The sequence below is a fragment of the Protopterus annectens genome, chromosome 10.part0 (assembly GCF_019279795.1).
Source record: "Protopterus annectens isolate FY-2018-M chromosome 10.part0, PAN1.0, whole genome shotgun sequence".
Classification (NCBI taxonomy): domain Eukaryota; kingdom Metazoa; phylum Chordata; order Ceratodontiformes; family Protopteridae; genus Protopterus; species Protopterus annectens.
Genome location: NC_056744.1, coordinates 116635903 through 116653802, shown reverse-complemented (window position 1 = coordinate 116653802; position 17900 = coordinate 116635903). Strand labels below are relative to the sequence as shown.

At 46.9% G+C, this 17900-nt stretch overlaps 1 protein-coding gene across 2 annotated transcripts in view; it reads left to right on the top strand.

Moving 5' to 3' along the window:
* Positions 1-17900, top strand: part of BPTF (bromodomain PHD finger transcription factor) — a 3500764-nt gene that overhangs the window by 257849 nt on the left and 3225015 nt on the right. The window lies entirely within an intron of this gene.

Here is a 17900-nt window from a genome sequence, read left to right as displayed (position 1 = left end):
CCCTTCCAAGCCTTCGCAGGGGAGCTGAAGAAGAGACCTCCTCCTCCCTCTGGGGGGGTCCTCTTCTTTTTCTTTTCTTAAGAAGCTGAGGCTCTTGGATCACAAATGCGCGGATCAGAGTCCAGCCTCTTCAGCTTCGGATCCAAGATCCTTGGATCAGACCTTTGGCTCAGAGCAAGCGTAAGCTGTCCCCGGATCTGTCCAGCACACCATCCAAAGCTTTAGATCCAAGTATGTTTTCAGATCTACTTTAGCTACTTCGTTCCTCCAGAAAGTTGGATCTGACTCATTGGAACAGATCCCCTTCTTAGGACCATAGCACTGTGGGATTCAAGGTCAGATCCCCAGCAAAAACTGGCCACTCATCATCTTCGTCATTCCCTCGGACGTGGATAGGATGGTGAGTTTTCTGAAGGCCCAGATCAAATAGAGCTTGCTGCCGTCCCCTGCCCATGTAGCTAGGGAAACCACCTCATCTGCAGGACTCCACTGTCCTCTTCCAATCCAACAGGCTTTGGAATGTCAGGACTAGGGGATTTCTAGTGAGAGGCCAATGATGTCAGGAATTCTCCCCTTTCTCGACACCATCAGGGTCCTTGGCTGGCTCTGTTCTGCTGTCGGACCAAGGTGCACCTCACCTCTGAGGGGTCAGTGTGAGTTCGGGTCCATATTTCTCTGAGCATTCCCTTCCCTTGGGGGCTTTGGCACTATAAAGCTCAGGCCCAGTATCGTCAGGGGGCTTCAGTGCTGCACCTTTTCCCTTCCCAAGTGGTCCCAGTCACGGGGGGGAGCTTTGTCCAGCCCGTCGACCTTCCAGGCAGTAGAGAGGATGGTCTCCAGTCTGGTAGCCTTCTCTAGGTCCTCCCCAGCCCGTCTCAGGTTTGGGTGCTGAGGACTCATCATCCATCCAGGGTCAACCCTCCCATGAGTGCCTTCAGATGGGCACTGCCTCACTTGGGGTACCCATCTCTTCTGAGTCCTCCCTTTACCCCATGTTGGATGAACCCCCTCGGAAGAGAACTTCTAAGAGCAGGCACTTGGACTCCCCTAGAGAGTGTCCCTCACCGAGGACACAGAATTTGAGGAGGGAGACTGGTCTCCCAGACATCTGTGGAGGAGGTTTTCTTTGGGGACATCCTCGAAGTTCTCAAGCAGATGGGCTCCCCAGCCCCATCTTCAAAGGTGTCTGTGCTCCTGAAGGCCTTCGGGACGGGCCCATTTTCTACCTGGTTCCCCCCTGCTGACAAGCTTGTGTACCTTATCGCCAGCAGGGCTTGAAAGGAGCTGGACACAGTGGAACCTGTGGCCAAGAAAGCAGAGAAATTCTTCAGTCCTCCCAAGGATAGGCCCTTTTGCAGCAAAGGGGTGCCTGTCTATGCCGTCGTGGTGGCCGCTGCTACTAAGAAGGAGCTAACTGTGCAAAGCTTCTTGGTCCATTTCCCAAACAGGGAGTCGTGGGCTATTGACCATTCCGGAAAGAATGTGTTTGCCTCCGCTACTTTTGGTCTGAGAGCAACTAATTGCTTGAACCATTTTACCTGGCTTTAGAGGGTTTTGGAGCTTACCACTTCCCTTTCAGAGTTGTTACCTCTGGAGAGCCTCAGATTAGTCTCTCTGAGTCTGTTTACTCTAACCTCTTTGGCTAATGCTTCGATTAGACTTATCTCCAGTATTGCGGAGGCCACCTCTTTAGTGGCAGGCACCGGCATTGCTATCCGACGGCATTCCTGACTTTACCTTTGTGGGTTTGCGGAACCCTTTAAGGTATTTTTCACTAATACCCCCTTTGACGACTCCACCTTGTTTGGACCAACTGTTAAGGAGACCATAACCTGCAGTGAGCAGGAAGGTGAGACTCTTTCTGTGATAGGGATCAAGTGTTCTACTCCCCAGTGTTCCTTTTCTAAGACCCAAAAGAGCAGTAAGAAACTTTGGTTTTGGAAGACTTAGTCTTCCTTTCAGAATGCTCCCCAGGAATCCTCATCCACAGGCCGGGGCAGGGGATTCAACGGCAGATACCAACCCAAGGACAGAGGGGGTCTGTAGAAGCAGGGCTCCTGGAAACCCTTCTTGGCAAAGCCATTCCAGCATCCCTGAGATGCTGCCCAATTGTCCTGCTTTGGAGGCGGTCGGGAGTCAACTCTCCCTTCACCTATTAGCATAGACAAGTCTCACCTCCGATCAGTGGGTGTTAAAAATTATTTCCAGGGGTTACTGCATTCCTTTCTCGCAGCCCCCACCAGTTTGGAATTTCTCCCAGACATACCACTCTGCCAAAGGGAGTTGGCCTACCTTGAGGTGCAAAACCTCCTTCAAAAAAGAGCTATTCAAGAGGTCCCAACAGGACAATGAGGGTCTGGAACTTAATCTCGCTTCTTTTTGGTGCCAAAGAAGACCAGGGACCTGCATCTGATTATGTACTTCAGTGAGCTAAATCTGTCCATCAAGAAGTTCCAAGTTCCAGATGGTCACTGTTCAGTTCATTCTGCCTCTCATACAAGGATGATTGGGTGTGCTCAGTGGATCTCAAGGACGTTTGCTGTCATATAAAGATAGACATATGCTCCAGGTGACACGTATTCTTTCAGTTAGGGGCCAGTCATTACCAGTTCAGAGCCCTGCACTTTGGACTCCCCACAGCCCCCTGGGTGTTTACAAAATGTATGGCACTAGTGGCAGCCCATCTCCGACTGCAAGGTTTCCAAGTTTTTCCATACCTGAATGCTTGGCTCCTCACGCCTCCGACGAAGCACCTACTATCACTGGCTACCTGGTATGCCCTCAGCCTTTTCCAGCATTTAGGCATCATGGGGAATCTTTCCAAGTCCAATTTCTTTCCGAGCCAAAACCTAGAGTTCATCAGGGTCCAGCTGGACAAGGTATTGGAGACTGCAGCATTGCCTCCCAGCAGAGTCCAATTCATTCAACATCAGGTCTGTCTTTTGCTTGGTTCACATGATTCTCAAGCACTAGGTTCGATGATGGCTGCCATTCAGTTGGTGCCCCTTACCAGGCATCACCTGCGAGTTCTGCAGTGGACTGTGGCAGTCCAGTGGTCCATTCTGTCTCAACCCATGTCCATGATGATAAAATTGACTCAGCTGTGCAGGAATCATCTTGCTTGGTGGCTTCAGTCTCGGGACATATTTCTAGGCAGGCCATTTTGTCTTCCTTCACTCAAGGCCACAGTGACCACGGACACCTCCCTGTTGGGGTGGGGCATTTCTAGGGCAGGATGGTTCAAGGCACATGGTCCCCCACAGAGACCAAATTGCACATAAACGTCCTGGAGATGAGAGCAGTCCTCCTAATGTAGCCTTTCAGGAGTGGCTCCCTTTGGGGACTATAGCAATTCAGGTGGTCAACATGCCAGTTGTCTGTTATATCAACAAGCAAGGGGGAACACGGTCTTCTGCTGTGTTTAGAGAGGCCATGAGAATGTGGGAATGGATGATGTCTTCCAGGTGCTTTCTTCTTGCAACTCGTATACCTAGGAGGTCCAACGTGTTGGTGGACAGACTCACCAAGTCCATCTTGAGTCCACACGAATAGTCACTGAATCCATCAGTGGCAAGACAAATCTTCAACCGCTGGGGTCATCTTTGCTGCGATATTTTTGCCTCCCCAGTCGACCACAAATGCAGCTCTTACTTTGCCCTGATCCCCCCCATCAGGGGAGTCATCCAGGGGGTGCTCTAGTTCACAATTGGCCAGGCCTCCTCTATGCTTATCCTCCAATTCCCCTAATACCCAAAGTCCGTCAGAAAAGCTCGTCGCCTTAAGACCCCAGTCATAGTCATTGCCCCTTTCTGGCCTTGTCAGGCATGTGGTTATCCTTCCTGAGGTCTTGTCTGAAGTATCCACCTTAGATACTGGATCCCATTCCAGATCTTATTTCCCATCCCTGGGGGCTTCCACTTCCCAATCTCTGCACCCTTCATCTGACCACATGGTTTCTGCAGTACCAGTAATCCTTTTATAGTCGAGGTTTCCTTCCCCAGTGAGGAGCATTGTTTTGGCTTCTCAAAAACTGTTTGTGAAGAAGGTGTATTCCAGTAAATGGTAAATGGAAAAGGTTTTCCATTTGGGCCAAACAACGAAATCTGGATCCTTTTTCAGCCCCTTTTGCTGATATTTTGCTCTTGTTATCTTCCCTTTTTCAGGATGGGGTACATTTTTCTACCATTAAGCTCCAGTTGGCTGCCATTTCCAATTTCCATATTAGCGGTGAACCTACCTTTTCTTCTAAACTATGTAAAGCCTTTCTGAAAGGGTTTTTTCTCCTTAGATCTCCTGTTAAGGATCCATCCCTGCCATGGGATTTGACCTTGGTGCTGCAGTCCCTAACGCAAAAACCTTTTCAACAAATCAAAAGGTGCTTCAACAAAGTATTAGTTTAAGGGTGTGCAGACTTATGCAACCAACTTATTGTACGTTTTTTATTTTTACCCTAACAGATTTGTTTTTCAATTGTATTGTACAGGTTATATGTCACCTTAAATGTGGGAAAAGTTTTGAAATGATGTATTGTGATCTCATTTTTTATGTCACAAAAACCTGGCGTTTTAATAGGGGTGTGTACACTTTTTATATCCACTGTATGTGCTTGGTGTCTAGGAACAGGGATTCCTTCGTGGTATGGCATATTCTTCCTTGAGGCCACCCAGGATAGATCGTAGCTGGGGACTCTGACCCTTCTGTGATATAGAGTGACACAAATCGCATCAGATAAAAGAGTTGTGTACTTACCATAACTTGGCATCTGTGCTGTAAATTATCTTTATTCATCACATTCCCGTCATCCTTCCCCCTACCTTTTTGGGGGTTCTGGTGAGGCTGCATTGGCTTATATTGGGTGAGAAAAATGTTGGCCTTCTACTGCAGTTGATGTCCTTCATGGATGCATCTGCAGTCATAACAAGTGGGTTGTCCTGTCGTCAGGCAGCCCTGCAGTCGGCCGGATTCCAAAGTCCGGGTCCGGCTTCGGCTGATGTCGCACTCCACCCGACGTCATCTCTGTTGGTCTTCGGGTATAAAAGCATCAGCCGCGCCATTTTCCTCAGTCTTTCTTGCCGCGCGCCAAGCAGAAGCTGTTCGCAAGTGCCGGTCGGTCGGATCCAGAGATTACTTCTACCGAATACTACTTAAGACTTCTAAAGCTAAGTACCCCGTTGGGGACTTTTTCTTGCCTCAGCCGATGTCAGAAAAAGTTAACAATTGTTTAGCCTGTGGGAAACGAATACCTCATAAAGATTTCCACTCTTACTGTCTGCCTTGTTTAGGCCCAGCCCACGACGTAGCAGCCTGTTCGCCTGTGCTCTTTCAACCGACGAACGCTTAGGCGTCGGTCGGAGTTTGCAGAACAGTTTTTCGGTACTGATTTTGCGTACATTATGCCGTCGGATCCTCCGACTACCCAATCTACCAAAAGCGCAAAGATAAAGACCGACACTCGCGGTCCGCGGTTTCGGCGAAACCACGGTAAAGCAAACGAGTGTCTCGGTTTCGGCGAAACCGAGAAAACTGATCAAAGTACAGCTGAACCTAATCTTACAACTGAGGCCCCTGCTACAACTCTTGAATCGACCTCAGAAATTGTACCCACTACGGTGGTTGACTTATCAGACACCATCCCCTTGGATGTCTCTACCCCAGCACGTGGTGCTGCTAGGCCTGCAGCAGCCATGTCCATTAAGGCCTTCGCCAGGGCTAAAGCAGCCAAGACCACTAAATCTGTGCCTGTTAAACCCCCCACATCCAGGCCCTCTTCTAGTTCTCAAATGCTTTCTTTGGCTGAAGATTTAATTTCTTTAATTAGAGGATCTCAATCTCACCCAGACAGGGCCTCTCAGCCCCCAGAGAAGAGACCTAGGGCAGAGCCCCCTGAGCCAGTGTCTTCTGATGATTCTGCTGATGAATCAGACATAACTGACCAGCCAGAGGCTCCCTTCTCCAATTTTGAAGATTCTGATGCTGAAGAATCCATTCCAGCTGCTTCCCCACCAGAAGAATTCTCCTTTGGGGAAACCTTGCATGCCATGCGAGAACAGTTCCAATGGCAGCAACAGGATTTTTCAGACTCCAGAAAAGACTTAGGACCTTTCTGCACCTCCCACAGCACAGGCCCTTGGCTATACCTCCTGTTCTCTCTGTGGTGGATGATGCTTTCAATGATGTTTGCTCCGCTCCAGATTCTTTACCCCAGCCCCTGCCAAACCAGACAGATTTTACAGGGTGCCAGATACTCATCACCACCTTTACAAGGCCCCTCTTGCAGACCCAGAAACTATATCCCAGGGTCCCAAGGCAGTAGCCGCGACCACAGCTAAAACCCTATTCCTTCTGAAAGGGAAGCAAGGTCATTAGACAGATGGGGTAAAAGGTCTACACTTCAGCTACTCTCTCAGCTAGAGCTTTAAACTGTCAGTTTCACATGATACAATACCAAGAGTTTATGCTTGATCAGTTAACTAAAAACTAACCACTGATGAATCTCTTGATAAGAAATATGTATTAGAGATGGTAAATAACATACAACAAGTTAGCAACCATTCCTTAAAATGTGGCTATGATGCACTGGAGGCTTCATTTAGATCAGCCATGACAGGCACAGTGATAAGAAGGCATGCATGGCTAAAGGAACAAGCTTTACCGGATCATGTTAAAGCTAAGTTGCTAGATGCTCCTATGGACAAGACAAATTTGTTTGGTACACCTGCCCAGCAGGTTATGAAGAAAATGGAAGAAAAGGCAAAATCTGTTCAAACTGTCAAAGATTTCTTGCAGGTTCAACCCCAAGGTTTAGCAGGAACTGGCCTGCCAAAAATTGGTCCTTTCCTGACTCCACAAAATTTCAAAGGGGCAGGAATAGACGTTCCAGAGGCAGAAGCCAATCCAGAGGAGGGGCCTTCAGAGGACGACAGTGGCAAGGTAACAACAGAGGCACAGACACAGCCACTGCCACTACATCAGCACAACCACAGTGACTTAATCCTAACTCCGCCTACCAAGGAACAAATAGCAGCTCCTCTAGGCGGAAAGTTAACCTTATTTTCAAAGAACTGGCACTATATAACAAAAGACAAGTGGATTTTACAAACCATAGATCAAGGTTACCGGTTTCACTTCCACACTTTACCAGTCAAAAGAGGAATGCCAAATCTACCTCCAAATCAAAAACAGAGGCTCTACCAGATAATGGAGTTAGCAAACATGAGAGCTGTGGAAAGAGTGCCAAAAGCAGAACAAGGAAAGGGGTTCTATTCCAGACTATTCCTAGTTCCAAGAAAGGAAAAAAGTTGGAGACCAATTCTCGACCTGTCCACCTTAAATACATACATCATTGTCCCAAAATTCAAAATGCTGACCCTACAGCAACTTCTTCCCATGCTGGGCAAGGAGTCTTGGCTGGTAACTCTAGATCTCAAGGAGGCATACCTGCACGTCCCCATTCGACCAATCTGCAGAAGATACCTCAGATTTCTTGCAGGATCAGAGCACTATCAATTCTCAGCATTGCCCTTTGGCTTATCTACTGCCCAGAGTATTCACAAAATGCCTGGCATCAGTAATCGCCCATTGCAGACTACAGGAATTCAAATTTACCCATACCTGGACGACTGCCTACTACAAGGGGACAACAAAAGCAAGCTGACAACAGATTTACAAAGGGTCATTTACTTGCTACAAGGACTGGGATACACAGTCAATTTACAAAAGTCAAGGCTGATACCATCCCAAACAAGGACATTCTTGGGCGGAATTGGACACAGTACAACAAATGGCATTCCTGACTACAGAAAAACAAAAGAACTTCCTCTTTACTTCTTGGCACTAACAAAACTGAACAAGTTAACAGCAAGAAAAGTTCTGCAGGCCTTGGGCTTCATGGCATCATGCATCATCTTGGTCCCATTTGCCAGACTACATATGAGGAAACTACAGTGGTACCTAAAGAATTTATGGTCCCAACACAGACACAGTCTAGAAACAGAAATCCCACTAATTCCATGCTTAAAACAGGAGTTCCTATGGTGGGCTCAGGCATGCCAGTCAAACCCAGGCCTACCCTTTCGCAGATGTCAACCAAGCCAGACCATCACAACAGACGCTTCAGACCTAGGATGGGGGCCCCACATGCTGGACAAATGCGTGCAAGGATTGTGGACACAGGATCAACTTCACCTACACATCAATCTAAAAGAAATGCTGGCAGTAAAACTGGCAATCCAAAAGTTCAAACCATTCCTCAAAGAGGGCCAGTTGATGATAAGGACAGACAACACCACAGTCATGTGGTACATCAACAAACAGGGAGGTACTCATTCATACCCCCTATGCAGAATGACCTTGGAGCTGTGGACCCTGGCACTCAGCTACAACATTCAGTTACAGGCAATATTTGTACCGGGAAAGACAATACTCTAGCAGACATATTAAGCAGAACCACTTCGATGCCCACGAATGGAAGCTGCACCCGGACATCTTCAAGACCATCTCAAAGAAATGGGATTGCCACAGATAGACCTATTCGCATCACCTCTCAATCACCAGCTCAAAAATTCTGCACAAGGACATTCCACCCACTAGCATGGAAAGTGGACTCACTCTCCTTCAACTGGAAAGGCCTAACAGCATATGCATTCCCACCTCTTCCTTTGATACACAAGGTACTACTAAAAATCAAGGAAGAACGCCCAAGGATAATCCTGATAGCTCCAAACTGGCCAAGACAACACTGGTACCCACTACTGAAGAGCATGTCTCGAACAATATGTGGCCAATACCCTGATGCCTTTGATGTTAACTCAGAACAACTACAGCATCATACATCCAAACCTAAAAACGCTGCAACTGACTGCATGGAACATCACATAGCAGCAGCTAATCCAGAACTTTCCCAAAGAGTTAAAGACATTATCCTTGAAGCACAGACCTTCAACAAGAAGGAACTATGCTGGAAAATGGAAAAGGTTTGTCATTTGGAGTGCGGAAAGAGGAAAAGATGTGTCAAACATAGATATGCCTAACATTCTGGAGTATCTGGCGAACTTCTTCATTCAGGCCTGTCCTACTCCTCCATCAAGATACATGCATCAGCTATTTCAGCAGAATACAGCTTTGATCCACCTGTTTTTTCAAACCCTTTGCTCAGGCAGTTCCTCAGAGGAATCAAAAATGTAAAACCTCCAAGGAAACCACCATTACCAGCTTGGGATTTAAACTTTGTGCTAGAAAAGTTGACACTATCACCCTTTGAACCAGCAGCAACAGCAGACCTACAACACCTGTCATGGAAAACTGCTTTCCTACTGGCAATTACTTCAGCAAGGAGGGTTTCAGAACTACAGGCCTTAATGGCAGTGCAACCCTTCCTAATCTTCCACCAAGATAGAGTGTCCATGAGGACTAATCCTACATTTATGCCCAAGGTGGTATCCAGAGTATCTTTAAACCAGGCAATCCACCTACCTACCTTCTTTCCCAACCCACAAAACAGAGGGAGAAGAATATTGCATACCTTGCATGTATATACATAGCTATGCTACTACTTGGACAGAACAAAAAATAGCAGAAAGACTGACCAACTTTTTGTAGCCTATGCAACAGGAAGGGAAGAAAAAGCTATTTCCAAACAGACAATCTCCAAATGGATAGGAAATTGCATACGATACTGTTACTCCTTCCATGGAAAACCAATTCCACAGAACATAAGACCTCATTCTACAAGGGCAACAGCCACTACCACAGCCTTCTTACGGAGTGGCAACCAAAGACATTATTGAGGCGGCTACTTGGACCTCCGTGCATACATTTGCCAAGCATTATAATTTGCCTCTATATTCCAGATCCCGAGCAGGATTTGCCACTGCTGTACTGCAAGGGATCCTAAACACACCATAATCTACCTTTATCCTCTTCCCCTAGTTGGCTATGGTATTCTACCCACTTGTTATGACTGCAGATGCATCCATGAAGGACATAGTACAGTTTTGTACCTACCATAAATGTAGATGTCCGAACTGGATAGCATCTGCAGTCAGGATTACCCTCCCGCCTTCCCCTCTGTGGTACTCCTAGGGTGTTTACCCTCCTAATAGCTAGCTGTTGGGGGGGGGAGTCTTTTATGGTGTATTTGTTTGTATATATGTACATATATGCTTATTTTTTGTGTTTACCACTATCAAAATTTTAGCCTGCAAGAGGGCTACTGGCATCTGGGGCAAGAAACACTGAGGAAAATGGCGTCGGCTGATGCCTTTATACCCGAAGACCAACAGAGATGACGTCGGGTGGAGTGCGACATCAGCCGAAGCCGGACCCGGACTTTGGAATCCGGCCGACTGCAGGGCTGCCTGACGACAGGACAACCCACTTGTTATGACTGCAGATGCTATCCAGTTCGGACATCTACATTTATGGTAGGTACAAAACTGTACTTTTCTGCATTTCTGTTATTCTAGCAAACTTGGTCTGAGGGTTGAAAGTAGCAAGGGATTATGGGAAGAGGAGGAGCTTGAGCTCTGGATCTGTCTGAGAAGTTGCTGGCTCGAGTCCGAGGTTGGATCCAAGACCCATATGTGATGAATAATGACACTGGATAGCACAGATGCCAAGTTATGGTAAGTACATAGCTCTTTTCTTTACCACACCGTATCAAGGCTCATTCTGCTAGATCATTGGCAACTTCTCAAGCCTTTTGAGCTAAAGTTTCGATTCCTGATATTTGTTCAGTTTCCTCATGGTCAGATTCTCACACCTTCATTTCCCACTACAAACTGGACATTGTATCTGGAAATTGAGCTGCTTTTGGTTCTGCAGTGTTCCGGAATATCCTTCCATGAAGGCCACCCAGGGTTATTGTAGCTGTCCCACAGGTTGAACTAGAATAGAAATGACAGCATCAGATAAAGAAGTTGTGTACTTACCATAACTTTCCATCTGTGTTGTCCTTTTTTATTCTTCCTTGACCTTCCCTCCCTCCTTTCTCCTCTCCCGCTAGTGAAATGACCTGACAGATGTGCTTATAGTAACCTCTGATGTTAGGTAGTCCAATCTTACCTTCATTTTTACATATGGGTTTGGAGCCGATCCTCTGCTCCGACTCGGATGATTTACAAGCTGGATGACTTCTGGTTGTCTCGTGGCTAAGCAGGTATCCCATGGTGCACCAGTACAATCCCAAGATCTCATTTGCCGCATCGACGAGTTTGGTTGTGCTTCTCTTTTTTTCAAAATTCTTCATATTGTATCATGTTTAATGCTTTATTATTGTATATTTAGTATTGCTAATATATCAGGCAGTTGCTTTGCTTGCTTTTTTTGAGTGCAACTTAGTTTTTCTAGTTGTTTATTGTTATCCTGTGTGCCAGTTAGTTTTAGGTGATGTTGCTCATTATTTGATTATTAGGTAGAGTTTGGCAGTTTTCCGCTCTTAGTCAACAGGGGCTCCTGTTGTCTTGTCTGTTGTTATTCTGACCTTTTTTGGTCACTGTTAGCAGTTAGTATTCTGCTATTTGGACATTGTTTGTTTTTGGCGGGGATCCGCTTGTGAAGATACTAGGACTGCAAGTTTATTATCTGTTTTTCTTAAGACTAGAAAGTTGTTGTGTTGTTTACAGTTTCTCTTGTGTGCTTGAGCTTTTCTTTCGGGTCTGTTTAAGTTAGAAGACCCAGTTTCACTACACCAGGCTAGGCCTGTTTAATTTAGAGGACCTAGTCTTCCTTTCCTTTCTCTCTCTCTCCTTTCAATCTCACTGGACTGTGTGTGTGTGTGTGTGTGTGTGTGTGTGTGTGTGTGTGTGTGTGTGTGTGTGTGTGTGTGTGTTTAAGGAAAGTAAGGAGCATAAACCCTCTGGGTTCAAAAAGTGTATGAAATGCTCCCAAAAGATGTCCTTAACGGATGGCCACAGTAGCTGTGTGTACTGCCTAAGGGCCATCCACTTACAGGAGTCGTGTTTGTTCTGCCATGCTTTCTCTCCTAGAGTGTTACAGGAGATGAAGAACAAACTCATACTCAAGGGTCTATTGAAACCATGCTTTGAGGAAGCACTATCCAGCTCTTCGGCTTCCTCTAAGTCTGGGAAATCAAAATCCTCAAAAAGGCCTTCTCCGGCACCGGCTGGTGTCTCGGAGCCACCTCCAAAACAATCGCGACAATCAAAATCTGCCTCCTCGACTTCTCAGCCTTCGGAGCCAAAGGAGAGCATAATGGTGGTGTCAAAGTCGGTTACAGGGGTTTCGGAACCGATCTCTGAAACAATTGATACAGCAGTTGACTCTGCTACTCGGAGCCGGTCTGTAACCTCCCTACTGGTGTCCGTGACAATTAAGTCTCCAGTGCCCCCCAGGTTAAGATCCCCTACTATGTCTTCCAGGACCCTTTCAGAAGAAGATGTGGAGAGGGTAGTGCTGAGACTTTTGAAGTAGTCTGCCTTGCCAAAATTATTGTTGGCTCCAACCCAGTCTGCTCTGGAGCCACTTGACCCAGCTTTGCCCTTGTCTGCTATTCCTCCTCCAAGCCATACTGGCCTTTCGGAGTCTGAGTGCTTGGTGTCAATGGAGGAAATGTCGGCGCTGACTCACCTTGTTCCGGCATTGGAGCCGGGTTCGGCTCCGACACACTTGGTGCCATCCGTCGTGTCCTGGGGCTGAAGCACTCCTGTTGGCACCGACAAAGAGGGTTGGAATTGATCTTCTTCGGTTCCGAGCTTTCCTCTTGGTGCATCAGCCAGGGTGAGCTCGGACCATGTATATATCTTGGAGACGACAGTTCTGGCTTCTGCGCCGACCTGCTTCTCTTCGGAGCGGGGGGGTCTTCGAAGCTGGAGAGGTCGACGTTTGAGATAATGAGCGTGCTGTTTCATTCTCCAGCACCTACCACTGGCACCAGCACTCTTCCCCCGAGAGCACCCACTTCAGTCTCAGACCCTACTCTTTCTATAGACAGCAGAGACCAGCAGCCTCAGGAGCCATCGGCTGGTGGCCACCACTCTTCGGAGGAGCCTCCCCAGAAGAAGTTATGTAAGAGGAAACATATTGACTCCCAGGATGAGTCTTTGACATCGGACACTGACCTCGAGGAGTCGGAAGGGTCCCCCAAGTCGTCCTCTGATGATGTCTCCTTTGTGGACATTTTAGAGATCCTTAGGCAGAGGTGCAACTGGCCCACTATTAACCCTTCTGATGAGGAGTTGGTGTACCTGAAGGCTTTCAGGTCTCAACCTCTTGGGTGTCTCCACCTTTTGACGAACTGATAGATCTAGTCAGTCAAAAGGTGTGGGATACACCTGACACTGTGGAGCCAGTCCCCAGGAGACCAAATAAGTTCTTGTCTGCCCCTCCTGGTAAAAAGTTCTTGTCCAAGGGTGTTCCCGTAGATGCCATGGTGGTGGCGGCGGCCACGAAGGAGGAGTTAGCGGAGACCTCTTCATCTGTTCATCCTCCAAACAAGGAGTCTCGGCGGATGGACAGATTTGGGAAGCGTATTTTTAGTTCAGAGGCCTTTACCCTTCGATTGTTGAACTATTTCACGAGGTTGCAGAGGGATCTCATCTAGGAGTTAGGAGATTCCATACAAGGTGCATGTACTGAGGGAGTTCCTGACAAAATTTCTACTCGGTTGTTCATCTTAAATTCTGTGGTGAAATCCTCCATGCGACGTATATCTTATGCTCCGGATGGAGCGAGTAGAGCAGCGGGTTCCAGAGTTGCCTTGAGGTGCCACTCCTGGATGCCCTTATGTAATTTTGTGGAACCGTTCAAGTCTACTTTCACCATTGTTTGGTTCCAAGGTGAAGGATGCACTCACTCGGTGTGAGCAAGAAGGAAAGACACTTTCTGCCGTGGAAGTGCGTTTTACTGTCCCTTCCAGACCATACCCCAAGGGTCAAAGGGGTGGTAAAATGTGGTTCAAGAAGTCCCAGAGGGTCTTTCCTGACACACAGGGTGAATCCTCCTTCAGAGACAGAGGAGGAGGAAACGGCAGATGTCGCCCTAGAGGCAGGGGGCGGTCCGCAATATCAACAAGGCCGCGATTCCTTTCGAGGACGGCCTTATCAGTGCTCCTGATGTGGAGCCCGACTGTGCTTCCCTGGGGCCGGCTGGGGTTCGCATTTCTTTGTACCAAGAAGCCTGGCTAAATATCACCCAAGACAAGTGGGTACAAAGAGTTGTTAACACAGGCTATGTCATACCCTTTTCCCTATCACCGTTTGTTCCCAAAAGGATCCCAGATGTCCCACTCAGTCTCAGGGATCAGGCAACTGTGGAGATCAACAAGTTGCTTGCAAAAAGAGTCATCCAGCCCATCCCAGCAGACCAGATAGGATCCGGAACTTACTCCAGGTTCTTTTTAGTTCCAAAACGAACCAGAGATTGGAGGCCAATACTGGACCTCAGCAGATTGAACGAATCAGTTAAGAAGGACAAGTTTTGGATGGTAACACTGCAGTCTATACTCCCGTTGTTAGGGAAAGACTTTTGGATGTGCTGTCTGGCTCTTCAGGATGCTTATTACCACAAGGTGTCCAGAAGCCATCTACGCTTCCGGCTGGGAGCCAGTCACTATCAGTTTCATGCCCTGCCCTTTGGTCTCACCACAGCCCCCAGGGTGTTCACCAAATTCGTGGCAGTAGTGACAGCTCACCTGAGATGTCAGGGATTCCAGGTGTTTCCGTATTTGGATGACTGGCTCCTGACCGCCTCCACCAGGCATCTACTCATTCAGAACAGGGACGCCACGATTCAGCTTTGTGCTCAGCTAGGGATCTCCATAAATTGCAAAAAAATCTGCATTATTGCCCTCTCAATCTTTGATTTTTATAGGTGCAGAGGTAGACACAGTGAACATGACAGCTCGACTCCCCTCCGAAAGGGCACAGAACTTAATCTTCCAAGTTCAACACTTTCTCCCATTGCAAAACGCCAAAGCGAAGTGGGTTCTTCAGCTCCTCGGGACTATGGCTTCCACAATTCTATTGGTACCATTAGCCAGGTTACACATGAGAATTCTCCAGTGGCTTCTGTTTTCCCAGTGGTCCTTCCAATTTCTCCCACTGAGTCATCCTATCCTGCTGACGGAATCATGCAAGAAGGACCTTCGTTGGTGGATAGATCCCAATCGTCTGATCACGGGTGCCCCCTTTGTTCTAGCTCAACCCATTGCCACTGTGACCACGGATGCCTCCCAGATCGGGTGGGGGGGCATTATCTCGGCAAGACTGTCCAAGGCACATGGCAAGAACTTGAGGCTCATCTGCATGTCAGTGTTCTGGAGAAGAGGGCGGTGCTTCTAGCGTTGCAAGCACTTAAAGACCTTCTCCCTCTAGGGACAATTGTGATACAATCGGACAACATGTCGGTGGTTTGGTATATTAACAGACAGTGCGGTACCAGATCTTACCCACTCTGTCGAGAGGCCATGCGAGTTTGGGAATGGGTGAATTCTTCCTATTGCTTTCTGGTTGCAGTGCACATTCCAGGGACGACCAACGTGATAGCTGACAAGCTCAGCTGGGCAATACTAATGTCTCACGAGTGGTCTCTGAAACGGGAAACAGTGGATCAGATTTTTCAAAAATGGGGACAGCCTTGCTGCGACCTTTTTTCCAGCCCAGTCAATACGAAATGCAGCAGCTATTTTTCCCTCATTCCCCTTCCGAGGGAGTCTCCTAGAGATGCTCTGGCTCATGATTGGCCCATGGGACTTCTATATGCTTTTCCTCCAATCCCTCTCATTTCCAAAGTGATTCAGAAAGCCAGTCGGCTGGGAATCAAGTTGATCCTCATTGCTTCTTAATGGCCTCATCAGGTCTCGTTCCCCTTCCACGAGCCTCTCCTCCTGGATGATCCTTGGATTCTGGACCCAGCTCCAGATCTATTGACTCACATGTCAGGTTCCCTACACCCCTCAGTCCACACCCTCAAATTGACAGCATGGCTGCTCCAGTTCCATTCATAGTCAGGCTTCATGATGCATCATCTTCAGTTTCACATATTCTTATGTCATCCCATAAACCTTCAACTAGGAGGCTGTATGGCAGTAAATGGAAAAGATTTTCTATTTGGGCACAGAGAATGAATGTAGATCCATACACTGCTTCTATCCCTGTGATTCTGGATTTTCTTTCTGTGCTTTTTCAACAAGGATCTGCCGCTGCCACTATTAGAGTCTAATTGGCGGCTATTTCTCATTTTCAATTAGGTTTTTCAGATACCAGTTTAATTTCTCATAAGCTATGCAAGACCTTTCTGAAAGGGGCCACTCTATTGAGACCACCTCTGCAAGAACCAGTGGCTTCTTGGGATTTAAATTTTGTGTTGTCCAAATTGACTTCTCCACCCTTTGAACCCCTTCCCACTCATCTTCTCTAAAATTTTTGTCTTGGAAGACCTTGTTTTTGGTAGCTATCACATCAGCTAGACGGATATTGGAGCTTCAGGCCTTGTCTATTAAGCCAGCGTATTTGATTTTTCACAAAGACAGCGTGTCATTGCGTAGTAATCCCTTTTTTGTTCCCAATCAGTAGAACTCCCAGTTTTCTTCCCTAACCACTGTAATGCAACTGAATACCGTTTTCATCTGCTAGATGTTCATAGACAACTATGTTTTTATCTACAGAGGACTAAGGCTTTCAGGAAATCTGATCAATTCTTCATTTCCTTTTCTGACTCTAGATTGGGCTTACCAGTTTCTAAAGTGACACTGTCTAATTGGATTTCCAGTTGTATAGCCTTTATCTATAGCTCAGAGGGCAAACCATTACCCTACAGGATCAAGGCTCATTCTACCAGATCGCTGTCTACCTCTGCAGCCTTTCAAGCAAGGGTGCCACTTGATAATATTTGTGCAGCAGCTACGTGGGCTACCCCTCACACTTTTATTACATATTACAAATTGGATTTGACATCCAGGGGTAGAGCATCCTTTAGCTCCACGGTGCTCAAGAGTATTTTCCAATGAGCCACCCAAGAGTAAGGCGCTAGGGACGCTGTCCCATATGTAAAAATGAAGGTGAGATCGGACTACCTAACATAAAGAAGTTATGTGCTCATCATAACGTTCCATGTTGGTAGTCCATCTCACCCTTCATTTTTACCAACCCACCCTCCTGCCCCCATCCTGGAAGATCTCGAAGTAATAATTTGGTTGCCCTTGGTTGGAGACCCTTTAGTATTGGTTGTTTTTATGGTTGTTATTCTAGTGAGCAGCAAACAAGATCTGGGGATTGCACTGGTGCACCATGGGATATCTGCTTAGCCATGAGGCAGCCAGAAGTCTTCCAACTTGTAAATAGGCCTAGGCTCCGAACCCATATGTAAAAATGAAGGGTGAGATGGACTACCAACATGGAATGTTACGGTGAGTACATAACTTCTTTTTCCTTGTTGTACTCCTGTTCTTTCTGTATCTTTTTTTTAGTAAATTTTCAGATTTTATGTACATTGTGTATATTATGGTATAATTTGTAAACATGGTAGCAGTAGACTTGATCTTAGGTAACCGGTAGGGAAGTGAGGCATTGTGGGTAGGGGAGGAGCTCATGCCAAGGAGCCTAAGCTTTTGAAAGCAGCCAAGTCTGATCCAAGGTCGGATCCAAAACCCACAGGTCAAGGACGAATGAAAAAGGACAACACAGATGGAACGTTATGGTAAGTATGTAACTTTTTTTTTTGTGCTTCCAAGCTGACTCTAGAGGAAAAGGAATATTGGTGCCTCTGACAGAAGTTTATTTGTTGTCTAAGACAGAAAAGATGGCAGCACAATGCCGCATTGGGAAGCATTGTTGTTCACAGGGAAAAAAAAAGGTTCTCTGGTTTGGTTCTCAAATTAGATGCCTTTTGTGTGAAGTTTGCATATCCTTGGGATTGTGTGGGGTTTTGTCTGGTTACTGCAGTTG